Genomic DNA, 5,649 nt, shown 5'->3' with positions numbered 1-5,649 from the left:
AGCCTGGTTTAATCCTCTCTACGATGAATCTGTTTGTTTTCTTGGCAGTCCATGGTACATTCAGTACTCTTCTCCAGCACCACAGCTCCTTCTATCCTCCCTAGTCATTGTCCAACTCTCTGATGCATAACCATTATTCTGTATTTATCCTGAGCGGATAACTCTTTGGACAGTTGAGCTCTACAGAAAGATAATCTATTTTAAAAACGGACAACAGCAACAAAACCAAAAAACCCCAAATAAAACAAAAAAAACTAAACAAACCCCAAATCCCTGAGAGGCTGCAAATACTTCCAAAAGGGTAACTTCAAATGTCAAACTTTGGTGAGGGCAGAGGCTTCAGGAAAAATTGATTCTCAAAATACTTTTCTCTGAATCTGGGAAAGAAATCATCAATTCGCATTGACAAAGTAACTGGTAAACAAATGAAGGTGAAACACAGTGGTGCCAAGGCGTGTTGCAACCTTCAACATGTTGCAAATTAGCCCACTGTTGGCTTCACCAAAAGGCCGGTTTTAAAGAGCGGGTAAAATGTGGTTTGACTTAAAGTTAATGATATCATGTGTCCAGTCAATAAAGATTAAAAGAAAAAGTGTCTGTAAAACATCACTAATGAAATTGGAGCAAAGGGTAGAGTCCTCTTTGGATCTGTTAGAGAGAAGTTTTGCTCCTCACAAGGCAAATGAATGGGATGTATGTGAATCATAATAAGTTTTCTGGGATGTGGCCATGGTCATAGAACTTAATGTTCAGTCACAGTAGCCCTCAACCTTGCAGGTTGACCAGTTGTATATAATTCATCCCTTTAAAACTTAATGAGTTGGTGACCCATGGCTGTTTTCTTTTCACATGATATATGATTAGCAAAAGGCATTTTGTTTTGTGTTTTCCTGTAAGTTGGCTGTTGCATGTCTGTGTGCACGCTCATGAAAGTGTGTGCACAAGGCAGTGATATCAGCGAGTGTGTAGAACCAATTCACTTTCCTGTTTTCCTTCTCCGAGGACAGATTTGAATATCCCGTCTCTAACGACTTACTGCTTTCTGAAACTAGAAACTTCTACTTGGAGAGAGAATTGGACTAAGTTTAACTAAAATAAATTTGAGGAATGCTAACTAGATCGTCAATGCAAGTGAGTCCAAGAAGTGAACTTGCAACAAAAAATTAGCATCAGGTGGACAAAAGATTTCTAGAATGAAAGATTGTTGAAAGGAAATTCTTGCAACTGACTCTACTCTGGGCTCAGAAGTTCATGGTAGAATTTACTATGGTTCATAGGGACAAATTGCTTTTCAAATACAATGGGAACCGTTGGCCTTGCTTAGATCCCTTCCCTCAAGTTCACGTGCACTGAATTTCCATGGGAATTCCTATTTATAACAGCACAGAGGTGCTGAAGAGCTGTCAGAGCCCCACCAGAGCTTAACTGACGCACTCACGTTTCCTTTCCTTCTGGCCTCTGGTTACTGAAAACATTTGCTGAAAATTGCTGTCCCGTTCAAGAACTGTCAAAGGTAATTGTGTTGCACCAAAGTTACTGAGAAACATGAAATAATATGGTTACCATCTGGTGACCAAATTAATAGAACCTGTCTGATGAGCCGCCAAACCTGCCACATGTGAGAACACTAGTTTCTGTCTGGAAGTCACGACAGCACACATTTATGAGGAAGAGGTGTATCAGAGGCCTCTGAGTGGCAATTTACAGTACAAATCCCTGTGCAGGGGGCAGCTGTCAGGTCACCAAATCCTGTGAGGTCTGACATTCAAGAGGTGACACTGAGGGGGCTGATGTGGGGGGAGCAAAAACAGCCCTGGAAATGTGGACCTGAGTGAGGCAAGTAGTTTTACTTACTTCAAGAAGCAAGCTTTAGACTTGGCTATGCTTACCGCTGGTAATGACCTTGATGTCTAAGACAATGAAAATTAAAGGCTCATGAGGTGGGAGGGGCTGAGAGTCTGTCAGGGTCAAAACTGTGCTCTTCCAGACTATTTGGAAATTTGGTTCCTCTTAAAATTCTCCCAGAAGGAAATCCTCCTCATGCTTGGGAGCCATTTTCAAGGTCGCGTGTCCTCCTTGAAATAGTTTTGCTTTGACTTGCACTTAGAAGACCCAAGGCAACTCTCAGACCACAGGTGGCTCCATTGGTATGGTGACACTTCACTAAACTCTACTCAGTGGGTGCAACAATCGACTCAAACACACCAACAGTCATGAATAATGGTGCAGAACTGAGCAATGCTGAGTGTATGTAAGACTGTCAATGGGTCAGCACCAACTCCATGACAACTGACAACAACATACTCTGTTTGAAAATGTGAAAATAGTGCAACAATGAATGAATGAAAACCCAAAATCTCTGTAAATGTTCATTAAAATTGATAAAATTTAATAATACAAAAAAGAAAATGTCTTTTGTGCAGAAATATCTTTTTTATGGCTGTTACTATGTTGGTTGCTGTTGAGTAGAATCAGGATGACCCCAAGTGTGCAAAATAGCATTTCTCCCCCTGGTTTTCAAGGCTGTGACTATTTGAAGGCAGTTCTCCAAATGTCTTCTGAGGTATTTCTGGTGGGGTTCTATCTTCTTGCTAATAGCAGAGTGTGTAATGGTGCCACCCAGGGACTACTGGAATTGTGAGTGTAAACCCAGCACTAGTTATAAGCACTCTTAGAGAAGTCAGCATGTGGCCCAGAAAAGACTCAGTGACGTCAGGAACTTTTCACCTTGGTATTTCATCCAGGTCCACATTAGAATTATTCGGATGTTGTCACAAAGCCAATCACTATTAGGTGCACCTGTGCTTTTCATCTTTGGGAATACAGGTAGCCCCCAATTTATGGCATATTAAAGTTATGACACACTGCACCTGAGGCTATGGTTAGCTGTGCTTTTTAATGTCTTACGGTTAGTAATATGTCCTACATACAATATTGCAGCATGTAATTTGCTTTTGTTATCATTCACAGATGTTCACTCTCCAAAGTGCAGAGACTGGATTTCGAAAAACACTGTTAACGATAATGAAAATTGAAAAAGAGAATGAGGCGTTTAACTTAGGTGAGAAACAACTTACAATGGAACTACTGATCAGAAACCCGTCATAAGTCAGGGACTAGCTGTGCGACCCCGGGACCAGGTAAACACTACCAGCATAGCAGACCTAGAGGAGACATTGTCTTCATCTGGGAAATTAGCCTGCTGTGACAGCTGTGTGCCTCAACGGAAGAGAACAGACACTTGGGTCATGGGAAAGCAGTCCAGGAGCAGAAGCTCAGGGACAAGTACCTTTCTCCAGACCTACATCAGGGAGAAAGCCTTCTCTAATCCTGGTACCTGGGATTCAGACTTGGAGCCTCCTAAACTCACAAGAGACTGGCAGCAGGCATCACAGAAGTGATTTGAGGCCTAACCATCATATCAAGGGTTGGCTGGGGAGACGGGGAGGGAAGTGCTGGCCAGGCTAGCGGAGGCAGGGTTGGGGGGGAGTGTTGTGGTAGGAGACTTGTCCAGTGGAGTAGAGGGTGGGGGATGGGACCAAGGCACACACACCAAAGGTGGAGGACAAACCCCTAATCTATTGGTTATTTTTTTATCTTAAAATTTTTTTTTAATTTTAATGAAAGTTTACAGAGACTTTGGATTTCCATTCATTCATTGTTGCACACTTTCCTCTCTGCTCACCCCTACCCCTCCTAGTTTGATCTATTGGTTATTTTTGTAATGGGAAAATGTCTTTCTTCTTCTCTTTTGGGTAAAATGATTATTTGTCAGATATTGTGCTAAGACTAGGAAGAAGGACTGGCCATCCACTCCTGAAAATAATAGGCTTTTGAAAACCCTATGTCCAATAGAGTACATGTAGATTGGTATTATTGTTGCTGTTAGGTGCAGTTGAGTCATCAACTCATCCACTTCTTAAACCTGAATAGGACTTTGAAAACACTATGAACACACTTAGATTGGACTAGAAGATATGGTACCAGAGGCTGAGCCCTTATTTTGAGAAACACAAGGGAGGAAGAACAATTGTAAGCACAAAGAGTGATTAGAACATGAAATGTGAGAAGTATGAATCTAGAGATACTGGATATTGTTAAGGAAGGAATATTGCTATGTGCCATTGAGTTGCCCATGACTCACAGAGACCCTCCTGGCCCGCCCCCACCCATTCCGGACCAGAGCTCACTCCCAATGTCCCCTGTGATGCATGAAGCTATTTTGCCACATGAACTTCATGATGCCTATGCTGCATTGTAAGGCTTGAGACCTGTGCGTGTCTTCATATGCTCAGTCAGGCCGTGCTTTATCTTGACCTTCTTGTTACACGCAGGACTGTCAAAGGGCCGCAAGTTGAGGTGCATGTTCATGTGTGTATCCCACAAGCTCTTGTGCAAGAAAGCCTTCCCACAATGTAAGAGGAACATCTTATTCCCATCTCCACAACCTGTTCCCCCAGAGGTCCCGCTAGTGGCTGTTGGCATTCTCAATCCCCCTGCCAAGGTGCACCCCACGGTCACAGCCCCATGCTTTGCCTGATGGCGGGCCTGGAGCCTTGTGAGAAGGACGAGGATGGGAAGACTAGAATTTGATTGCTTTGTGTATCCAGAGGAACCGTGGAGGGTGACAGGGGTGTAAGAGGAGAGGGTAGGCCCTCCTGAGTCATCCAGCCCTGTCTCCCCAACCAAAGTCAGTGGAGGACTCACAGAAGTTAACCTGCTCCCCCACACCCCCTCAGAGGCCAGAGCCACAGCTTGGTCCCCTCTCACCACCATCTTGCACTGATATGTACCAACTTTTGCAGTTGGAAAGTGATCAAACAAGCAACCAAGATGTATTAATAATAATGAGTAACTGGAATGAGAAAGTTGGGAACAAAGAAGAAAAGATCAGTAATCGGAACACATGGACTTGGTGACAGAAATGAAGATGGAGATTAAATGGTAGAATTTTACATAATCAATGATTTATTCATTGGAAATACCTTTTTTTGGTCTATCTTAAGATTCTTTTTTTAAAATTTTACACTATAAAAAGCACAAACGGTGACTATATGTATAGATATCAGACGGATCACATCTATGGGAAAGAATTACTAGAGAAGCTCAATGTCGGCTGTGAAAATAGACCAGATGCTGATAGACTCATAGGCAAGTTCAAACTAAAGCTAAAGAAAACTAAAGCAAACCCACAAGAACCAAAATTTGACCTTGAGTTTATCCCACCTGAATTTAAAAATTGTCGCAAGAAGAGTTTGGAGCAGTGAACACTAATGAACTAAGATCAGATGAGCTGTGGGAGGATATAAAAAACATCAACCATCAAGAATGCAAAAGGTCATTACAAAGACAAAGGAGGAAGGAGAGACCAAGATGGACGTTGGAAGAGAGTGAATATTGCACTAGAAAGCACAGAAGCCAAAACAAGGGGGGGAGATCAGGAAGTTAAGGAGCTGAACAGAAGATTTTTTTTTCTTTATTTCAAAGGGCAGCTCAAGAAGACAATATAATGAAATGTAGAAAGAGCTGGAGTCAGAAAATAAAAAAGGATGAAATTACTCTGCATTTCTTAAGCTGAAGGAACTGAGAAACAAATTCAAGCCTCTAGTTGCAATATTGAAGGATGCTAAGGGTAGAATTCTGCCAAGA

General features: G+C 42.2%; 1 pseudogene; it reads left to right on the top strand.

Moving 5' to 3' along the window:
- LOC102873280 overlaps positions 1-5,649 on the top strand; it is a 15,361-nt pseudogene that overhangs the window by 609 nt on the left and 9,103 nt on the right.

Source organism: Elephantulus edwardii, unplaced genomic scaffold, assembly GCF_000299155.1.
Source record: "Elephantulus edwardii isolate Elephantulus edwardi_28Jun2011 unplaced genomic scaffold, EleEdw1.0 scaffold00150, whole genome shotgun sequence".
In the NCBI taxonomy this organism is placed as follows: Eukaryota; Metazoa; Chordata; class Mammalia; order Macroscelidea; family Macroscelididae; genus Elephantulus; species Elephantulus edwardii.
This window is presented reverse-complemented; position numbering and strand designations above follow the sequence as displayed.